Below are 22406 nucleotides of genomic sequence, written 5' to 3' on the forward strand. Positions count from 1 at the left end.
TAAGATTTTATTTACAACATCATCAAAGCTTTGATGAGTGGATTTGATAGACAGAAACTGAAACAGACCCGTCACGCGTGTGTGTTCTCTCCACTGAGGATCTGGCTTGGTTGACAGCTCATGTTGGTCAACCATGTGCTACATAATCAGAGAGGATGAGAAGGTATCTTATGGAAATGGGAACTGACTGGGACTCTGCTCAATGGATCACCTGGGAAGATCCAGGAATACACTGAGAAATGATGAATGCAGCAATGTGCTGCAATGGCACATCTCACCTCACCTGAACTATTTTCTGAGTTCAAATTCCAGTGAGATCAATTATTGAGGGGAGGGCCAATATAACCAACTGTTCTCAAACAAACTCCTGGCTTTGTACATATGAAAGAAATTATTATTGCATACATATATTCCTAGGACTGGACCTAACCTTATAACTAATCCGCTTACCTTAGTGATACAGCTGACCTGACCTTGCTACAGATGACCTATCCCTTCAACTAATTGCCAACAATGACACAGGTGACTTGACCATGTTATGAACCACTACTTGTCGCAGGTAACCACCTCAAAACTACTCAACTTACTACAGGTAACAACCTCAAAACCACTCTCCTTGCCACACATGCAACACGCAGACACACTTTGCAGTTAAATGCCAAGAGAAATGCAAATAAATTAATTTGCAAATGTGGAAATTTGCAGATCTATCTAACTGATACAAAGACAAGAAAATATCAAGAAGTAAAAAAAGCAGACAAGCATAACAACAAACTGGAGAAGGACAGGTTTTATTGCTGAACACAAGATTTATGGTGTAGAAAACTTTACAATGTAAACTCAACCCAATTTACCAGATAAAAAAAAAGAAAGAAAAATAAGTAAAAGTAATGAGTGCTATTCTTAAAAAAAGAAAAAGAAAAAAAACAATTGAACCTGCAAGTACTTAAAATACTGAGTTGAAAGAGAAAAGGAAACAAAAAAAATGTCACTCCCAAAGCAATCATGAAGAAAGCCAGCCAGCTGTAAAAACACCCACATACAAGAGTTTCTAAACTACTTTTATGCAATTAAATCACCTGTTCTCTTTTTCAAAAGAAAAAAAAAAAGTTTGTTTATTTTTTTTCTTTTAAATAACATGAGTATAACTTTGAGAGAAGCCTTCCTTAGCAGCACCAACATTCAGGTTTTTGGAAGTATGGGTATTGTTTTAACACTAGGGTAGAACATAAAATTACAACCGCCAAATGACCTTAACTATTCAGAACCCCACATACTCGGTCCCTTCTCACCTCCTCTCCCTCACCCATTCACTATTTCCCCTTCACTTGGCCTCCTCAAAACTGATATTCACTGCACTCAACTCGACCACTCACCCAGTCTCTACTCATCTGTCACACTCCACATCTAGTGCACTTACCCACCCACCCATCTATCTTTCCTATTCCTGTCCTATATCTGTCGCTTGTATTCACTTTGTACCTTTGACCTTACATCTCTCTCTCTCTCTCTCTCTCTCTCTCGTTCCAGATGGGTAAGCCATGTAGTCCCCCTCTTCAACAAGACACCTGCTCCTATCCCTCACATCCCAATCAGTTGAGGTGGCTCGTCTTGCAAGTACTTGGTGACCTCACAATGAACGTGCCACAAAACAAAACAAGAAAATGCACCCAGTGACACTTTGTAAAGTGGTTGGCATTAGGAAGGGCATCCAGCTGTAGAAACCCTTCCCAAAACAGACAATAGGAGCTCAGCACAGCCTCAATGGTTCCTGCCAAACCATCCAACTCAAAGCAGCATAGAAAAAGGAACATTAAATGATGATGATGATGATGATGATATCTCAATTTGGATTAAGACAATGATGAGTCCCAGTAAGTTATTGTTATACCAGGACAACAACTCCTGGATCTAAACATTTTCATGGGGAGCAATGATGGCACTGAGGTGATTGGTCCTGTAATTTCATTCGTTGTTCATACCATTAGAACTCCAAAATTCTTGTAGAACAAAGAAAGAGGCCATCAGCCACAGTGTTTAACAGGATTAAGGAGAACTGATTTAAACGAATTTACTGTTAACCATGCTTTTGGTTTCGGTCCTGTTACACAGCACCTTGGGCAAATGTCTTCCACCATAGCTTCAGGTTAACTGATGCTTTGGCAGTGAATTTGATAGACAGAAACTGTGTTGAAGCCTGTCATGTGTGTTTATGTGTTTGTCCCCTACCACTGATTGACAAAGGATATTGGTTTATTTACATCCCCTTTAATATAGGGGATTGATCGAATAAATACTCGAGTTGAAAATTAAGTGCTAGGGTCGAGTGCTTCAACTAAAAAAACCTAATGACCAAAACAATTAAAATTGGAAAGAAAATATTTCATCTCTATTGATTTTTAATTATTTAAAAAATTTGAATATGTAATCTGCTTATTTAGATTAACATAAATACAAAAGGGAAGAAAACTTACAACAATGACTTAACTAAACGAATGTCCTTTTGTTGTCAATCAACAGACGTATGTATGTTACAGCCTAACTAAAGGCCAATCAAACAACACCATGGTTCAGCTACATAATCCACGTTTATCTTGCATAAATTAGCATAGCCAATTAACTGCACAATTGAGTACTTCTACACCATTGCTTCACAGAATTTCTCACTACATACAAAGCCTTCAAGTGACAAAAAAATAAATAAATAAATAACTGCTACTCTTTCACTCTTATTTGTTTCAGTCGCTTGACTGCGGCCATGCTGGAGCACCACCTTTAGTTGAACAACAAATCAACCCCAGGACTTATTCTTTGTAAGCCCAGTACTTATTCTATCGGGCTCTTTTGCTGAACCGATAAGTTACAGGGACATAAACACACCAACATCGATTGTCAAACGATGGTGGGGGGACAAACACAGACGCACAAACATGTATATATATATATATATATATATATATATATATATATATATATGACAGGCTTCTTTCAGTTTCCATCTATTAAATCCACTCCCAGGGCTTTAGTTGACCAGAGGTTATAGTATTAGACACTTGCTCAAGGTGCCATGCAGTGGAACTGAACCCTGAATCATGTGGTTGGTAAGCAAGCTACTTACCACACAGCCATTCATGCACCTATATATATATATATATATATATATATATATATATATATATATATATATATATACACACAACGGGTTTCCTTCAGTTTCCATCTACCAAATCCACTCACAAGATTTTGGTCAGCCTGAGGCTATAGAAGACACTTGTCCAAGGTACCATGCAGTGGGACTGAACCCGGAATCGTGTGTTTGGGAAGCAAGCCACTGATTTTTTTTTAAAGTTGCAATTCTTTTAACAGCAGTGCCCCAGCATGGCCACAGCTCTTGAGCTAAAACTGATAAAGGGTAGTTTGTTGAGAAGAGATGAGTTAAGCTGTAGCTGAGAATCAACAACAAATATTTGTAGCAGAGAATAATTAGAGCAATGGTTCTCAACCATTTTTTGCCCCATGGACTCCTCTTGTTCTTATTTTACTCCATTGGATCCCCACAGTTTTTTTATGTATATTCTAAAAAATCCTACTGTATTTTATAATCAAATATTATTTGGAATTGTATGAAAAAAAATTTTAATATTTTGTGTGCTGTAGAATATAAACAATTTATAGCACAAGGGTCATGTGGACCCCGGTAGAGAACCACCAATCTAGAAGGGAGAATCAGATCCTGGAAGATTCCAGGGAACAAGGGATGTGACCAAGGAGAAATGTGGAGTGTTGAGGTATATTGTAGAATAGCACAGTAGCTACAAAAGTGGGCAGGCAGGCGCGCGCGCACACACACACACACACATACACACACACACATTTATACCTGTTTAACAATCTTTCATCAAGGAAGAAGAGTGAGCATATCATAATCTGAAATGTGTTGGGGCCGGGGATGAGGTGGGGGAGGGGTGCTTGAGTAAACGAGGTCAGTCAAGTAGAGATTAATAATATCAATTACTGCAATAAACACAAGTGTAGAAAGAGAAGTGAAGAGAACTGGTGACTGTGTCACATGGCATGGAACCTAACATTAATTAAATCAATTAGGAGAGGCATCCAGGCCATATGCTTAAGTCCTTTTGCAACTACTAGCTTCTTGGTCCAATCTTACTACACAATATTTTGGGCAAGCATCACCTTTCTTAATCAACAGAAACTGTATAGCAAATGGAGTGTTTTACAGAAATTCAAAGGGTTACCTTGTCTTGCACAGTGCCATAGAGATTCAATGTGAGGATTATATTAAGGTTATGAATAAAATTGGAATACTCAACCACTTACATCAGAATTCAATGAAAAGGTATTTGTGTCAATTGATTAGGAAATCATTATTGTCATTTAACATCCATGTTCCATGCTGGCATCGGGAGAATGGTTTGACAGGTTCTGATCCATCAACGGATTGCATTGTGCTCTAGTTCCTTCTTCAGCATGATTTCTACAGCTGGATGCCCTTCGTAACACCAACCATTTTACAGAATGCACAGGTAGCTTGTTTTTCTTATGTCACCTGCAGCAGTGAGGTTGCCGTGCAGCTTGCAAGACTCGCACCCAACGTGAGGTGGAGGAGTTTACCAAGAGATGGGGGTTAAAGTATGAGTGGGAGGCAGCAGGTTGTTGCTGCAGAGGAGCAACTTGGCTACTCACATTTAGAAGCGAAGGTGAGAGCACTCAGTAGGAGTGGCAAAGAAATGATGAGGTGTCCAGGTGATTCCACAAGGTATGGGGGTGAGTAGAAGTGAGTGGTGTGAGAAAATACAGAAGGCCCCTAATCAGAAACACTCCACAATCTAACCAAATACTGTCTGTTCTTAATAATTCTTGATGCTTCAAATATTTCACAATCGTGGGAGGATAAAAGACTGAAAGCTTTGACCAGTTCAAAGGGTTTTTTTGTCTGTCTGATCAACATTACTGCATAGAAACAATTATAATATTTGGCACTTGTTGCTACATTTTTCACTCCTGTTTTTTTAGATTTTTGCCAATAATTTTTTCTGCATATTGATAATATATGTTCTGATAATATATGTTAAAAGGATATCAGGCATTAAAAGATGAAGCTGGCATACAATTATAATACCGACACAACTTCAGAAGAGATACAATAGGTGAAAGTAAGCGGGGAATCTGTTTAACATTACCGTCTTAACAATGCAGCAATCTATTTAACTTTAAAGAATGATAAAATATATCATCATTTTATTTTAACCATATATGGTCAGACTCTAACAATGGGAATTGCATAAAGTATTATAACTTTGTATCTTGGTGGGGTCATTATGCCATTAGTAAATACTTACATTGGTTCCATTTCACTTCCTTAACTATCTTTATTAGTCAATGGTTAATCAATGAAACACTTTGCCCATCAATTGATTAATAATTCAGTGAGTCAATTAGTTAGCTAGGATTGTCAAAGTTTTTCTGTTGCTAAGAGGAGAGAGAGAGAGAGAGAGAGAGACAGATCCAAAACAGACCTGGAGTAGAGAGGGTATGTCACTGATAAGGTCAAAAATGGCAATAAAAGGACTTTGACAAAGTGAGCTGATTGCGTGGTCAACCAAGCAATTATTCAAACAATCAATTAGATAACTGGTTAAATAATAAATTCATTAATAACATTGATTTCAAATTTTGGCACCAGGGAGGGGGGGGGATAAGTCAGTTACATTAATCCCATGGTTTAACTGGTACTTGTTTTATTGACCTGGGAATTTGAACTCAGAATATAAAAACAGACAAAATGCCATTAAGCATTTTGCTTGGTGTGCTAATGATTCTTCCACCTCAATGCCTTAAACTGACTAATAATATTAAAAGAAGTGAAACAGAACCAGTGTGTGGGTTTATTATTGGCATAATGATCCTCTTGAGATACAACAAAATCTATTTCAACCGCATGAGTTCACATCAAGAATCTTGCAAACAAAATAGCAGTTCAGCAAAAGAGACTGATACAATAAGTAACAGACTGAATTTTTAAAAAATTAAGTACTGGGATCGATTCATTCAAAGGATAATTCTTCAAAGTGGTGCCCCAGCATGGCCACAGTCTAAGGACCAAAACGAGTAAAAGATTAAAGATTTTGTCCAGCATCATATCAAAAATGACCATATTCTTCTCCAAGAACAGATCAGAAAATGATGGAACATTCTAGGTGTTTTCTTTGCAGTAATATTTACTACTATTTCAGTAACAGAGTGTTTCGGAATAATAATTCCAATTTGACACACTTTTTTTTTTTTTTTTTTCACCTTTCATCAACAGCTGGTATCTACCTCCTCCGCATCCTCTGACAAGCATCTACTATAAAACATCCCACCCCAGAAATATTTACTGCTGTGTTTATAGTCTGTTTTATTATTATTATTATCATCATCATCATCATTATTATTATTAAATGCACAACTACTATTACAACCAGGTAGTAGTAACAATGATGATGATGATAGCAGTAGTACCAACAAGTATCCTGGTGTAGACATGGCATTGTATCAGCAAGGCACTTAACTGCTGCTGTCTGGTTGAGAAACCATTATCTCTATTAGACAAAGCAAGAAAGGAAGGAAGAAAGGAGAAAAAGAAAGAGGCACCAAAAATGAATTTTTTTTTGAAAAAATTCATATATTCCATAAAGAACTGAATGGAAAGAAATGGATGTAGAATGATGTATATGAATGAAGATGTATATAATGACTTGGTGTTTAATATAAACATGTGTGGCTGTGTGGTAAGAAGTTTGCTTCCCAACCACATGGTTCCGGGTTCAGTCCCACTGTGTGGGACCTCGGGCAAGTGTCTTCTAAAATAGCCTTGGGCCAACCAAAGCCTTGTCAATGGATTTGATAGATGGAAACTGAAAGAAACCCACCGTGCGTGCGTGCATGTATGTGTGATCACTGCTTGACAACTGGTGTTGGTGGGTTTACATCCCTGTAACTAAGCGGTTTGACAAAAGAGACTGATAGAATAAGTATCAGGCTTGGAAAAAGAAAAAAAAGGTGGTACCCCAGCATGGCCGCAATCTCATGACTTGAACAAGTAAAAGACAAAAGATACACATCAATACAACACTACACTAAATTTTACAGACCCCGCCCCCTACACAAATTGTAATAAACCTTCGTAGTGTTCAATATATATACATATATCAATACGAAGGAAACAAGAAATCTAAATAGGTCCCTTGACGTCAAATTGAAACAAGAAAGCTTATAGTTATTATTGATTGTGAACATGAACAAAGGGACGGCTAATAAAAATTAAACAGAAATTGGATTCGCTAAATATTCTATTGATTAAATTCTAGCTATCCTATCTAACCTATATATACACGTTGAAGAGAATCAGAAAAGATTGGAAACATGTTTATATCACAACGCAAATACAAGGATATAGCGAATTCATTGGAAGTAGTATTGACAGAGAAACAAATTCAGTAACAAACAGAATTTGTCAACAGTCTTATCTACACCAACCAGTGTATGGCAGTAATAAGTGTGTGTGTGTGTGTGTGTGTGTGTGTGTGTGTGTGTGGTGGCTTTTAGAATTCCTTCACCATATCAATCGTGATTAAAAAGGTCGGACAAATTTTGGAATGATCATAAATTACTGCCTCCAAGGTCCTATCCGACCCAAGCTGCACACGGGCCTCTGGGCGTGTGTGTGTGCCCATGCATCATTTTAGTGTCCACTTTACCATTTCCCTGTGGCTAACACCACTTTCCAAGCAAGGTAATATTCCCCTATGGCCAGACACACTTTCACAGAATATTGGAAATGAATAACATTCATTTACAACGACCATGTGATGTCAAGACAAGCACACGTGCACACACACAGAGGCTTCTTTCAGTTTCCATTTCCCAAATCCATTCCCAAAGCTTTGGTCAGCTCAGACCTACAGTAGAAAACACTTGCCCAAGATGTTACACAATGGAATTGGACCCAAAAGCATTTGGTTGGGAAGCAAGCTTCTTACCACACAAACCATCCCCCCATATACACAAACACACACACACACACACACACGTTGGCTATTCCTTATTTTCAAGTCTGTTAGTTCTTCTTTTCTGTTATTCGTTGCACTGATATTTCTGATGACTAAGCAGGCCTATCCGCACATGACCACCCATTTGATAGACAAGAATTGTATGTAGTCGGAAATGGTAATGTTTCTTCTTTTTTTTTTGTTTTGTTTTGTTTTGTGTGTATGCTTTTTTTATTTATTTATTTGTCCTCTTCATTTCTGCTACATTCTTGTGCAAACAGTTGTTCAGCACCAATTGAGATGGTTTGCTGCCAATTTGCAAGCTGCTGCAAGTTAATCTCAGGTTTTCAGGTGAATGTCAGAAAACCTTCAGCAGTCAATACCGTACCTCGTAACTAAACAAAGAAAACAGCTGTATGGCCTGCTAGAAATAGCAACCAAATATCCTTCAAATCACACCCTTTTGTCTTAAAAAAAAAACATCAGTTGTCAAGCAATGGTAAGGGGGGGGGGGACAAATACACACACACACACACAAACATATACATATATATGACAGGCTACTTTCAGTTTCCGTCTACCAAATCCACTCACAAAGTTTTGGTCGACCTGAGGTTATTTTAGAAGACACTAGCCCAAGGTGGCACACAGTGTGACTGAACCCAGCAGGGCTGTGGAGTTGAAACAAAAAACTTCGATTCTGACTGACTCCTGTACTATTGGCACCCGACTCCGATTCCAACTGACTCCTATTTATGTAATTAAGTGATTGTGGTCTACATATCTCATAAAGCATATGCATACGCTTGTACTTTGAGTAGGCCCCTAGGTTATAACTGGTTTATATCAAAGAATAAAGATATTGTGAGTCAGAGTCAGTAAAACTATATCGACTCTGACTCCAGAGTCCTGGAACCATATGGTTGGGAAGCAAGCTTCTTACCACACAGCCATGCAAGCGCCTATGTATATATATATATATATATATATATATAAAATAAAAACCAACATATCGCAGGAGTGGCACAGGAGTGGCTGTGTGGTAAGTAGCTTGCTTAGCAACCACATGGTTCTGGGTTCATTCCCACTGCGTGGCCCCTTGGGCAAGTGTCTTCTACTATAGCCTCGGGCCGACCAAAGCCTTGTGAATGGATTTAGTAGACGGAAACTGAAAGAAGCCTGTCATATATATGTGTGTGTGTATATATATATATATATATGTATGTATGTATGTATGTATGTATGTATGTGCTTGTGTGTCTGTGTTTGTCCCCCCAACATTGCTTGACGTCCCCGTAACCTAGCGGTTCGGCAAAAGAGACCGATAGAATAAGTACTAGGCTTACAAGGAATAAGTCCTGGAGTCGATTTGCTCAACTAAAGGTGGTGCTCCAGCATGGCTGCAGTCAAATGACTGAAACAAGTAAAAGAGTATATCAGAAATGTAACTCTGAGGAGAGAATTTATCAGACCTGTCTATAAGAGAGACAAAACTGTTACACATGTAACACAGACAACTTTTGAAATTTAAACAACGATATCTAATTATCATAATTTAACAACAACTGTATAAAAAACGAAGCAAAAAAAAGGAAAACTTACAAACCTAACAAAGACGTGTTGTAATGTCCAGAAAATATGTGGCATCAAGCACATGCATTAATGTTAGTAGTAGCAGCACTCCCTTCAGACATTAATATTTTTGATGAAATGATTGGAGACATGGAGAAAGTTACACATCATGAATCATTGTAGCATTAAAAATCTTATCTTAAGCCTACCCTGAGGTGAACAACTAAAATATAAATCTCCCACAATAATGTGATGCTGTCATTGTCAATGAAAGAGACCATGAGAATTATTGTAGTAGACAGGAAAAGATTTAAGTAGCCAACAGATTCTTAAAAACCAATTATTAATAATATTATTTTTCTCTTCATAAATTGAAAATATACAAATAGAAGTAGATTTCAGACAAAAGATGTAAATTATGGAATAGATATACATTTAAATATTTCAATTATTTTACATATATATATATATATATGTATTGCCGACATCCTCAGAAAAACCCTATCCATTTAAATGTCTGTGCTGTATTACATGAAGATATTTTGCTACTGCCCCTGCGACTTCCCCTTCTCAAGCTTTCAGTCATATTGTAAGCCTTCACTTGCCCTAGGAAGCTGGGTGTGTTTCGGCAAGTGATTGTAACAAACATAGGGCCGCTGACTGGCCCTCGTGCTGGTGGCACGTAAAAAGCACCCACTACACTCTCAGAGTGGTTGGCGTTAGGAAGGGCATCCAGCTGTAGAAACTTGGACAGATCAGATTGAGCCTGGTGCAGCCTTCTGGCTCGCCAGTCCTCAGTCAAATCGTCCAACCCATGCCAGCATGGAAAGCGGACGTTAAACAACAACGACGATGATGATGATGATATATATAGTATTTGAAATCCTCTTGCTGTGTAAATCAGTTAAATGGAAACTGACATGTGATGAGGATTAAGAGAGTAAGTCAATACTAAAGAAAAATAACAGACAACAGAGCGAAGCTCAGCAAGAGAAATTATTAACATGACAAAGTAGAGTCTCTACAATAAAAGCCCTCGCAAACTATTAAAATGTCATGGTAACACAACATCACCACTACAGCAGCTACTACTACATACTGTCGGAAGCTAGTTACGATGTAGGAAATGAAAAGTCCAGTTCAAGATGACATCAATATTATGAAAGAGAGAGAGAGCTTCTATGACATTGTTTCCACTGGCAAGAAATAGCAGGGAAATCACTTTCAAATGAGAGGGTCAAATCTGGAACACCTTTGACTTGAAATAATTCCTCAAATGATGCCACTGGAACTAACTCTTACAAGACTATTCTTTACCAAATATTTACCAATATATTCTTTACTGAATAAACCCAGAATAGTCACCATAAAAGAGACATCCAGATTGAGGAATGGCATTGATATAAACAACAGGTGACATGACAGAAGGCCACACCTTATCACAGGAGATCTCCCTTACAACCACAACTAGCATAATTGATACATGTTGAACCAAATGCTAAAAGATCACCACCTTACAATCCAATCACCATTTCTACTGCAGATCAATGCTATGAAAACAGCTAACTTTTACTGGATCTATTCACTTAGCTACAATAAGTACCATGGACAAGTACAGTTGACCATTGTACAATTACTAAGTGCTTCAATAATTTACAGTATTGAGGGCTGAGGACTTGATCAGGATGCTGGGGTTGGAGGAATTGGTGGAACAGCCGGCAAGGGCGAATGGAAAGGGGTGGTACGGACATTTGTTAAGGAGGGATGAGGTTCATGTTCTGAGGAGAGTACTTGAATTTAGAGTGAATGAATCATGAAAGCAAGGTCGTCCATAGAAAACGTGGAGGAGGAGATTGGGAAGGTCGGCTTGAGGAGGGGGGGATGCCCAAAACCAGGCAAGATGGTGTGAGAGTGGTTGTTGTAGGAGTGAGGTAGATCCAGCCACCCCCATTAACGGGGACAAACCCAGATTCAAAATATTGGACAAGAAGACATTCAAGTTCTGTAATCCAAAGCCATGAAAGACAGACAATGATCAAAGTTAACTAAAGAGGATCTCTTAATTCCTGGTGATCCCTAATAATAATGATTGATTAAAATTTGAAATATCTGCAACATGAGATATCTGAATTACACATAGCCATTCAATCAACTACCTACATTCTAGGTACACGTTGTTGTGGCAAAGCTGGAGCTACAGCTGCAACAGGTAACAGAGTTGATGTTTATTAGCAAAGCTACAAAACCAATCAAAGCAGCAACTCACAGAATCACAGAATATTAAAAAACCCTCTTGTATCCCTATTTCTTATGAAATACATCATGTCTCAATTAATTATGAAAATAATCAAAATTTGGAGGGGTTTAATAAACCAACATTTCCAATTTTTAAGTTTTTTTTAAATAATTATATCACAGATCCAGAGGTGGTCCCAGGTAGAATGGTATGAAAAGGATTAAGGGACAAAACTGGTGAATACCAAAACATTTTGTTTTTGGTATTTTGTTGTAGGTAGATTTGTTGTGTTGTTTTTGGTTGTTGTTGTTTTTTTTTATTCTTCAAACAAATGCTTCAAAGAACAATAAAACAAGAACAATGAACAGAGTTTTTGGCTGAGAACTTTCCAAAATGTATTTCGTATAGTCAGTTGTTTTATAATTAGTCTGTTAATTATGGTTGCAAAACAAATGAAAGTAAGAAAAGATGACTCATTCGTAGATAATATAGAGGTATACAGTCAAAATTTCTTCTCATTAAACTGACATATATTCTAATTATTTTGCCGAGGACTTACATAAATGTATTATGAATATGTGAGTTTGCATCATAAAAATGTATGGTTGTGTGTCTGCATATCTACATGTGTGAGAGTGAGGTGTGTGTGAGACAGAGAGAGAGAGAGAGAGAGAGAGAGAGAGTGAGTGTGAGTGTGTGAGTGAGTGTGAGTGTGTGTGTGTGTGTGTGTGTGTGTGTGTGTGTGTGTGTGAACACATTTTTTAAATTACTCACTGCTTGATAATTTGCTAACAAACCGCAAGCAAGTTATTGAGTAAGTGCCTGTACATGTGTTATTTATGTAGAGTGAGGTGATATAGGTGAGGTGATAGCTACGAATAGTGAAATTCTTTGTTTACACAAGTGTATATGATATGGGGTGGGGAGTTCACTTGTAAACAGGAACAAAAGCAACCTAATTCAGTCTGACAAAATGTCTCCAGTTATTGTCAAGGAAGTGTGGAGCTGTTTACAGCACAAACATACTTCAATGCCCTTTACAATGTCAAATCTCTTAAACTGTCATTATCTGTTTACTAACATGTCAGTCAGTCTGGCAAAAGAACATACTGTTCTTATATCTTTATTGTTTCATTAGCATCATTTTAGTACCAAAATTTTCCCTGATTATATAGATCAGACAAAATTCGTTGAAGCACATTTTCTACAGCTGGACACCCTTCCTGTTGCCAACTTTCACCTGTTCCCAAGTAAGGTAATATTTCCGGGGCAAAATGCTTAGTGGCATTTCGTTTGTCTTTACATTCTGAGTTCAAATTCCGCCAAGGTCGACTTTGCCTGCCATCCTTTTCGGGGTCGATAAATTAAGTACCAGTTGCGTACTGGGGTCGATATAATCAACTGGTTCCCTCCCCAAAATTTTCAGGCTTTGTGCCTGGAGTAAAAAAAAAAAAAACTTCCTCAACTCAACTCTCAAGTCACGCCTGACTATCATGAGAAAAGAAGAATACATTGTATTACGTAGTCCTAGATACACCATGTCTGAATAAAAAACTGAATGGGGTTAGGGTCTCAACAACAGCAACAAGATACACAAACAGACATTTAAATCAATGAACAAGTTCCAATGTAGTTAGACAACTTGCAAGAAGCATTGAATCAGATCCAACAAGCTTTTAAAAGAGAAAGATTATGTAGTTCTAGATCCAGAATATTCACCATTGCAAAGTCTTTGATAAACTGGGCCTCTGTCCATCAGGGTTGACCATTTAGCTGCATCTGTGTGTACAGATGTGGGTATGATGGTTTGAGGAAGACTGGCAATTGCCCAGGAATGCAAGTCTCTCCACTGATGCTGTTCAAGAGAAAGGCCACTACTTCTGAGTACCAGAGTCATAGCAGATACAATTCTCAGAACACAAAGAGCCTCAAGAGGTTTTGCAAGGGCAGATAGCTCAGTTAAACCACAGTCTTGGATTAGTATAATTTTTTCGTTTTTTCTTTTTTAATTGACCTCAAATGGATGAAAGGTAAAGTTTAGCCTCAATGTTATTTGAATTTAGAGGACAGAGTCAGAAGAAATACCATGAGGCATTCTGACACTTAACCCTTTCAATACCAACCCGGCTGAGACTGGCTCTGTCTCTGTAGCACAAATGTCTTGTTTTCATAAGTTTCAAATTAAAATCTTCCACCAAACTTTAGTCACAATTTATGTTCCTAACACTAGCTTAATGATAACTAAGTTATTTTTCTAAATTCTTTGTTATACTCAAAATTAATTGAAAAAAAACACAGAGCATCTCAACAGGAATATGGTAACAAAAGGGTTAAGATATATAATAGAGAAACAATTCTTAACACTTTCATTACCAACCCGACTAAAACCAGCTCTGGCTCTGAGTACAAATGTCTTGTTTTCATAAGTTTTGAATTAAAATCTTCCACCAAACCTTAGTCACAATTTATGTTCCTAACATTAGCTGAATGATAACCAAGTTATTTTACTAAATTCTTTGAAATATTTAAAGTAATTAAAAGAAACCTGACAGAGCATCTCAAAATAAATACAGTAACGAAAGGGTTAAGCAACTGCCATTTCATCACCATTCTGACTTTGATCATAAAGTCTGCTGGATGAGAGCTGACCTAGGGCTAAATAACAGCCAGATGTATCTGAAACATACAAGCCAATGAAGGAACCTTTACATAGTCACTTGACCTAAAACTCTGCAAGATATCAACTGCCATTTAGTTTTCGTACATATGTGTGAAGCAACTGATTAATAAAGTTCTCTGCTCCCACCACCACCACACACACAGGGAAAAATAACAGGTGCTGCATTACAGGTATGGATTTAGGCTATAGTTGTCGTTAATTTGTTCCATCTAGGATGGGCAAAATCCTGGTGGGTGGACACACAGACCCACACCTTCAAATGCAACAAGTCAAAACAAAAGCAAATGTGCTGAGCACGTGTGTGTGTGTGTGCTCTTTCATTTTCTTCCTGGTTTCAAGTCATTGGACTATGGCCATGCTGGGGCACTACAAGGTTTTTTAATGAATTATACTGACAACAATACTTCATCTGGTACTTATTTTATCAATCTTGGGGGACAATAGTAAAAATGAACTAGACACAAAGAGCAAAACAAAACATGACAGCATTAGGGGCCATCTAGCAACCCACACTGTTTCTCCCTTTTTCTTCTTTTTTGTGACTACGGCTTATGGGGTTGCATCAATTTTTCAATATAATCAAATTTTGGAAGGTTTTTTAGTCAAATAACTGTAACTTTATATTGTATTAAATTAATAAACTGGTATTTCATGATACGTATAACAACATATACATATAACTCTAGCACCCGCCTCAACACATGCCCATACCACCACACACCAGTCGACCTTGCCAGCCATTCCACCGATTCCTCCAACCCCAGCATCCCCATCAAGTCCTCTGATGTAGATTTTAATCGAGGATGAACACATTAGTAGAGTGGTCTCAGGTGGACTGGTGCTATTAAAAAGGACATTACTGAAGACACTGACCACAAGAAAAATATAGATTTGTAAGATATTTAAATAAATCTCACAAGTTCAACTCCAAATGAAACCACTGTATGTTTGCAGACTTAGTATGATAAAAAGAAGTCCAGCCATGACCAACCCATTTTTTATTCAAGCATTGTGTATCTAATTATTCAACACCTAGTCTAGTGGTGGTCTGCCCTTGAGCAAGTCCTGAGCATGTGAACCGTCTCCAACATTTTCCATACAATCTGGGAGGGCCAGTACTCTCCCCAGACACTGTTGAGTAGATAACTGGAACTTCAGCCTCCATGACTAGGTTAGGGAGGAATACTGGAGTGGTTTGTTGTTGCCTTCTCCAGGCAGGTAGGATTTGAACTCAGAATGTAGAGAGTCAGAAGCTATACCATAAAGAATTTCTGCCAATGTGTCAACAATTCTTCCATTCTATCTGCGAGTGCAAAACCCTAACCACTAGGTCCATGCCTTGCCCAATGTAGGCTTAGGTATCTTTTCGAGACAGCAGTTTAAAAGAAACTTGGTAACTATTTCTAGCATGTCCAACAACCACATAGCTTACCCTGCTAGATCTATTGTTCTACGCTCTTACTAAGAGAGAGAAATTAATATTTCATTATTAATCAGTTATGCCATACATCCATACGAGATCCTACAAATAAATATTGATGAAAGCAACTTTATTGTACAAATGCAGCAGCAGGAGGTTGGTAGATATTTGTACTAATTTTACATTCGCATGATGTCCTTTGTATAACTAACCACTCAACTGTGGACCAGGGAGTGGTGCAATCTGGGGGTTTCTTTTTCTTTTTTTTTTTGATACTCATGATCATGTGATGCAATTCTACTTGCTAGGTCTGGAGGAAGCGGCAATGATCATGTCCTTTGCAGGTCCTCCAAGACTGATGAGATTGATGCCTTTAAAATTCCTCTTGAACCTTTGCAAGTCAAGACTTACAAGAAAGACATGATCAAGAAGAGAGTTCCAGAAGCCCAAAGAAGAACTGTGTCGTGGTTAATGGGGGAGACTGTGGGGAGAGTGAGGGCTAGATACAACAAGGGTGGTGGAAGGAGGAGAGAGGTGAGTGGGCTGAGAACACCTGAGTGAAAGTGGCATTAGGGCCAACCAGCTGTGAAGACTAGGGGCCGATTATAGTAACAGTAGAAAAGGCATACAGAGGAAACCAGCAGCTGAAGCATGTCTCGAAGTGACATCATGCCAATCAATCGAGTGGCTCTTTTCTGGATGCAGTCAAACGATGTCTTTGTGTCCAGCATCGGCACCGATCCAGGTGTGTGCATGCAATTCTCCATGGTTTCACACCTTAACCTCACATCCAATGTTGTCTCGTTTGATCAATCACAGTGCCATAGCCCTGGAAAGTGTGGCTATAGATAACAACGGAGAAAGCTGTCTAAAACAACAACTAATTCAGAGTCCCAGCTAAACCCAATCGCTTAAACAAATGAAGCTAGAAATACAGGTCACTGGTGAGATACTCTTATTCTTTCTCTCTCTACCAGCAGAATTTTCACTGCTACAGCAGACCCCCCACCCAGTCTAAAACTAACAGTCAGTGAAAATATCTGACATTGCCTCTAATTATATTATCAAGAACATTCCCCTGTGATAAGGAAAAGAGATCACAGTCTAAATGTAGATATAAACGACTGAATTCGTTCGTAGAAGTGAACCATGTGTAAACCCGAGAAGAACAACAGTCGTTCTGTAAGCTTCATGCATCTCTCTTCTTCTATCCCTAGCCTTATGCTACCACTAGCTTTACTCCATTAATTAATTATGTCACCTAATTAACAGAAATAAACTGAAACAAATTACTGTCATAATGCCATTTGGAAACTGTGGAAAAACTTCCAAGCAGATTTTAAAAATTAGTTCAAAGAAATTAAAAGCATAAACATTTGAAATATTAGCAGCAAATCAGGAAATATTTTAATGTAAAAGTTTCAGTTTTAAGTGTTTATCTTTTTTTTTTTTTCATTTGTTTCAGTCAATGTGGCCATACTGGGGCACTGCCTTAAAGAATTTTTAGTCAAATGAATGGATCTCAGGACTTTTTTTTTTAAGCCTGGTACTTGTTCTACCGGTCTCTTTTGCCAAACCGCTAAGTTACAGGGGACATAAACACACCAACATTGGTTATCAAGCAGTGTTGGAGAACACAGACACAAACACACACACAAACAGGTTTCTTTCAGTTTCCGTCTACCAAACCCACTCCAAGGGTTTTGGTCAGCCCAAAATTACAGTAGAAGACACTTGCCCAAGGTGCCACACAGTGGGACTGAACTGAAAACCATGTGGTTGGGAAGCAAGCATGCCTGCACCTGAGAATAATTTTTAAAATATCAATATTTATGTCATTATTTCACCTGCTCGTTTAAGTAGACATGAAAGCAAAAAAAAAATTTTGTATGTAACTTGAACTGTTGGGAAAAAATTGATAAATTTCCTTTAATCACACACTATAATCAAAACGACACATTAGATAATGTAATCCTAGATACATTATGCAAAAACAACAAAAACAAAATAAAAAGATAGGATTGTTACAGCTTGAATGTCTCTGTTCATAGATTTACTGGATCAAGGTTACATCAGATTAAACGAATTTGTCATATAAAAAAACATTCTCTCTAAAATACTCCATGCATTTATCAGGGCCAAAAGCCTTCAGAGAGTATTTCCAAAACACCATAAATATTTTTTAGTGGTCAGTCAAGTGGGGGAGGGAAAGACAAAACAGATTATGGTCAGTTAGCAAACTGGAGATAGTAGAGAGCGTGGCTATTCAGCCAGTGAAATTGCTTAAGCTGAAATTTACATGCTGAATGAAAAGAATAACTAATTAAGAAGAGACTCATATCTAATTAAGTCCATAAATGACGTAATTATAAAATATGTCAGATGGTGGATTGTACAAATCAATTTTGACAAAGGGCGAAAGTAACCATACTAATCATATTAACATTATTAGCCTGATTGATGGAGAGAGAGAGGAGCAACGAAACGGATTTAGAAAATATTAGACAAGTAAACTCGCTTCAGAGAAACCTTACCAACAGAGCAGAACAGTGGTTCTCTCCTGGTCACTATTCTTTTATTCTTTTGTTTCAGTCATTTGACTGTGGCCATGCTGGAGCAAATCAACCACAGGACTTATTCTTTGTGAGTCTAGTACTTATTCTATTGGTCTCCTTTTGCCGAACCACAAAGTTACGGGGAACGTAAACACATCAGCATCAGTTGTCAAGTGACACTGGGAGGAGGCCCAAACACACACACACACACACACACACGTGACGGGCTTCATTCAGTTTCTGTCTACCAAATCCGCTTACAAAGCTTTGGTCAGCTATAGCAGAAGACTCTTGCCCAAGGTGCCACGCAGTGGGACTGAACCCAAAACCACGTGGTTGGTTCACAAGCTGAATATTTTTTGAAATACTCATTTGAAAATTACTGATCTCTTTTATTGTGGCCATGCTGGAGCACCACCTTGAAGAATTTTTAGTGGAATGAATCACCCCTCACCAGTAATTTTTTTTTTTCAAACCTGTATTTATTTTATCAGTCTCTTTCGCCGAAGCGCTAGTTGGGAAGCCAGCTTCTTACCACACAACCATATACAAGGAATTAATAGTATATGTCCAAGGCACATGAGGCAATACCATAATTTTATAAAGGGTGTGTGTGTATGTGTGTGGATAGAAAGATGTGTAGGAATATCAAACACTTCCTCTTCTCTTTCTTTCTCTAACACAAAAGCACACCCTCTTCTTCCCACCTACTCACACTTTACCCATACACACTATCTCTCACTCCTTTCTCTCTCTCTCTCTCTCTCTCACATACAGATTCAACCTCACTTCCCATATTCCACCCTCCTCCACCCACCCCAGATAGATAAAACCAGACAATGAGAGAGTAGGAGGGTGGTAAATAAAAATATTCTATACATTTATGTGTCTGTCTATGTTTATATATATATATATATATATACATACATACATATACACACACACACACCAGACACATAAACACACACACACACACACACAAACACAGACACACATACATAGACACACACACAAAGTTAGTGGTTTAGGTAATTTGAATGGTTTATAGAAAACCCAGGTAAATACCTGATATATTTATAATGCAAACAGGAAGTAGATGAGGAAGTGATACGAGTGAATGGGGGGGGAGCCGCATAGAGTGAGGTGTGGACTAAGAGGAAGGAGTGCTAAGAAAGGGAAGGCTGGTGCGAGGAGTAGTAAGAGGCATGAGTTACCAAGAGGTGGGTGGTGAGAGAGATGGGTAAGGTGGTGGCAGTGTAGGGGAGGGTCAAATGGTTTGAAGTTAGAGCTTTGGTCACAAACACACACACTAATGAACTTATATAGACACGCACACCCACACATAAATGTACGTATATACACACACGTTCACATATACACACAAAGATATATATCCACCATTTACTTTTTTTACTTCAGTGATGCTGGGGATAGAAAGATGTGTAGGAATATTAAACACTTCTTTTTTAAAGCCTGGTACTTATTCTATTGGTCTCTTTTGCTGAACCACTAAGTTACACAGACATAAATGCAGCACCAGCACCGGTTGTCAAGTAGTGGACGGGAAGGACAAACAAAGACACACAAAGATATACACACACGACAGGCTTCTTTCAGTTTCTGTCTACCAAATCCATTCACTGATGTTTGGACACGATATATTTCTCTGTTAATTTATTCATTAATAAATATTTGGGACTGGTTTGTGTGCATGCTATCAAAATCTTGTAGGTTCATACATGTTGTCCATTTATTACCATCATCATCATCATCATCATCACGTGTCCATTTTCCATGCTGACAGATATTTGTCCTCATCTTGTTTGTAAACACAACATTTTGGCTGATGTACCCTCCAGCCTTCATCAGGTGTCCTGGGAGAATTTCGAACCTGGGTTCTCACTCCTAAGGTATTTTTCCGATATTATTATTATGTCGAACACCTGCTGTCACGTGTAGGACAAATCCGGCTATCTGCTGAATCCATTATGAAGATTGCCCTGCCGCTCTCCTATGGCCAGAAGAGGAAGTGGATGTAGCAAAAGAAGTAGTATGGTGGACCCATTTGAAAGGGCCAAAGACAGACACTTTCCGCTTTGGCCAAGCCCTCATCAACTTTTTCAAGGAAGCTGTGGGTGGAGAAAGGGAAGTGTTGCCTTGTAGCAAGTTTGTTGAAAGGTGGGTGAATGCTGGAAGAATGACCAGTGTGAAAGGACCAATTCTGAGCATGCACCTGTAAAAAGGGAATCAAAAGAGAAGAGCTCTTGCCCTGTTGTTCAGGCGCCCATGGCTTTTGGAAATTTTTCCACGAAAACCTTAAAGTGCCTCCCCTTTTGGGAATTTTAATTTGTTTAATCTTAGTTTTAATTATTTATATTGTTTACACACTGTAAAACCCTTTGTATCGTCCTGTTTTTGTCTTTAATGTTGTTGAATGTCTTTTAATGTTATTTTATGTGAGCCCTTGTGGCTAATAAAAGAATTATTATTATTATTATTATTCAGGTCACTGCCTGGGATCGAACTCGGAATCTTGGGGTGAGTAGCACAGGCTCTTAACCACTACGCCATATGCCGTAATGCTGAGCATTAACTGGCCATAGAACCATGGAAAAACAGATGACGATGATGATGATGTTGTTGTTGTTGTATAGCTAAGCAAGATTAGGAGAGGAAGGGTGCAACCAGGAATACCAATCCAGCATGTGTAGGTGGTAGCGTTTACAGGTAAGAGTGCACCCATTATGAACAACATAGCAAATGTCAGATCCTATTGACTAACAAGTGAATCAGTCCAAACTGTACTCTGTGTGCTGACAGCATGACCAACACACAGGATTAAACGATGCAGGCTATTAGGATGGTTCGTTTAAATATCAGATGCCTAGTCACCTAGGTAACCTAATTAGTGATTAGGCCAGGGGATCAAAAGCAATGGTGGCAAAGCTAGAAAGTGAAGCAGATTACGTGAAATTAAGACAACTGCTCTATTTGACTGGATGGAATTTTGTGGCTATGCAAAATATATACGTGTGTGTGTGTGTGTGTGTGTGTGTGTGTGTGTGGCCCAAATGAGATCAATCAATAATGAGGGAAACCACCATTCCTGCAGCAAGTGATTAAAACCAAAAGCCTTCTCAGCCTCCATGCAGCCAGCAGGTGCGAAAAGATGAAAAATCTGGCTGTTCACACAAGGCAGGTGGAGTGTTGTCAAAGAAACTACAAAACTGGCCACAAGGACACCTGTGACATCTTCAAGGGAAGTTCTGTGGATGCTCGACATGCTACACATAGCAGCCAAATTTCTTTGAATCCCTACAAAGTAACTGGACAAAATAAATGACAACAGACATAACTGGAACACCTTTGACCATAGCATGGGTTCTTCACCTGGAATTAACAATTGTCGAAGGATTGCGTTTTATCTTATGCTTGCTTCAGTCATGAGATGTGATTGGGAAACAAACTTCTCACCACCCAGCCACACCTACACATCATCCAATGGCTTAACTTGCTGAGACTTCAAAGTCACAGTTAATATTCTTGTTTAAAAAATATACACACACAAACTCAAGAAGAGAAAAACTTTAATAAATATAGAGAAAATGTTGTTAGCTGCCGAACTGGTGCTGAAGAAGGACTGATAAACAGAGCTGCCAAAACAGGGGTGGGGGGGCATAGATAATGCCAGTGGAGTTGGTGACTCAGTTACTTCATATGAAGTTATTTATTTACTAATTCTTTGAATCTAAAAAAAATTAATTTCTCTTCTTTCTGCATCTTTCCTGATTAACATGTCAGCTATTTTTTGCTTCCTCTAATCCTTGTACTGGTAATTCCTAGCAAATGTCAATAACCTTGAAAAAGACAGATTGTGCCAAATTGAATGGTG

General features: G+C 38.3%; 1 protein-coding gene across 23 annotated transcripts in view; it reads right to left on the minus strand.

Moving 5' to 3' along the window:
- The window catches only part of LOC106869997 (uncharacterized), a 178119-nt gene that overhangs the window by 83540 nt on the left and 72173 nt on the right, over positions 1-22406 (minus strand). The gene's annotated exons all lie outside the window — the stretch shown is intronic.

Source organism: Octopus bimaculoides, chromosome 4, assembly GCF_046866305.1.
Source record: "Octopus bimaculoides isolate indiv1 chromosome 4, ASM4686630v1, whole genome shotgun sequence".
NCBI lineage: Eukaryota > Metazoa > Mollusca > Cephalopoda > Octopoda > Octopodidae > Octopus > Octopus bimaculoides.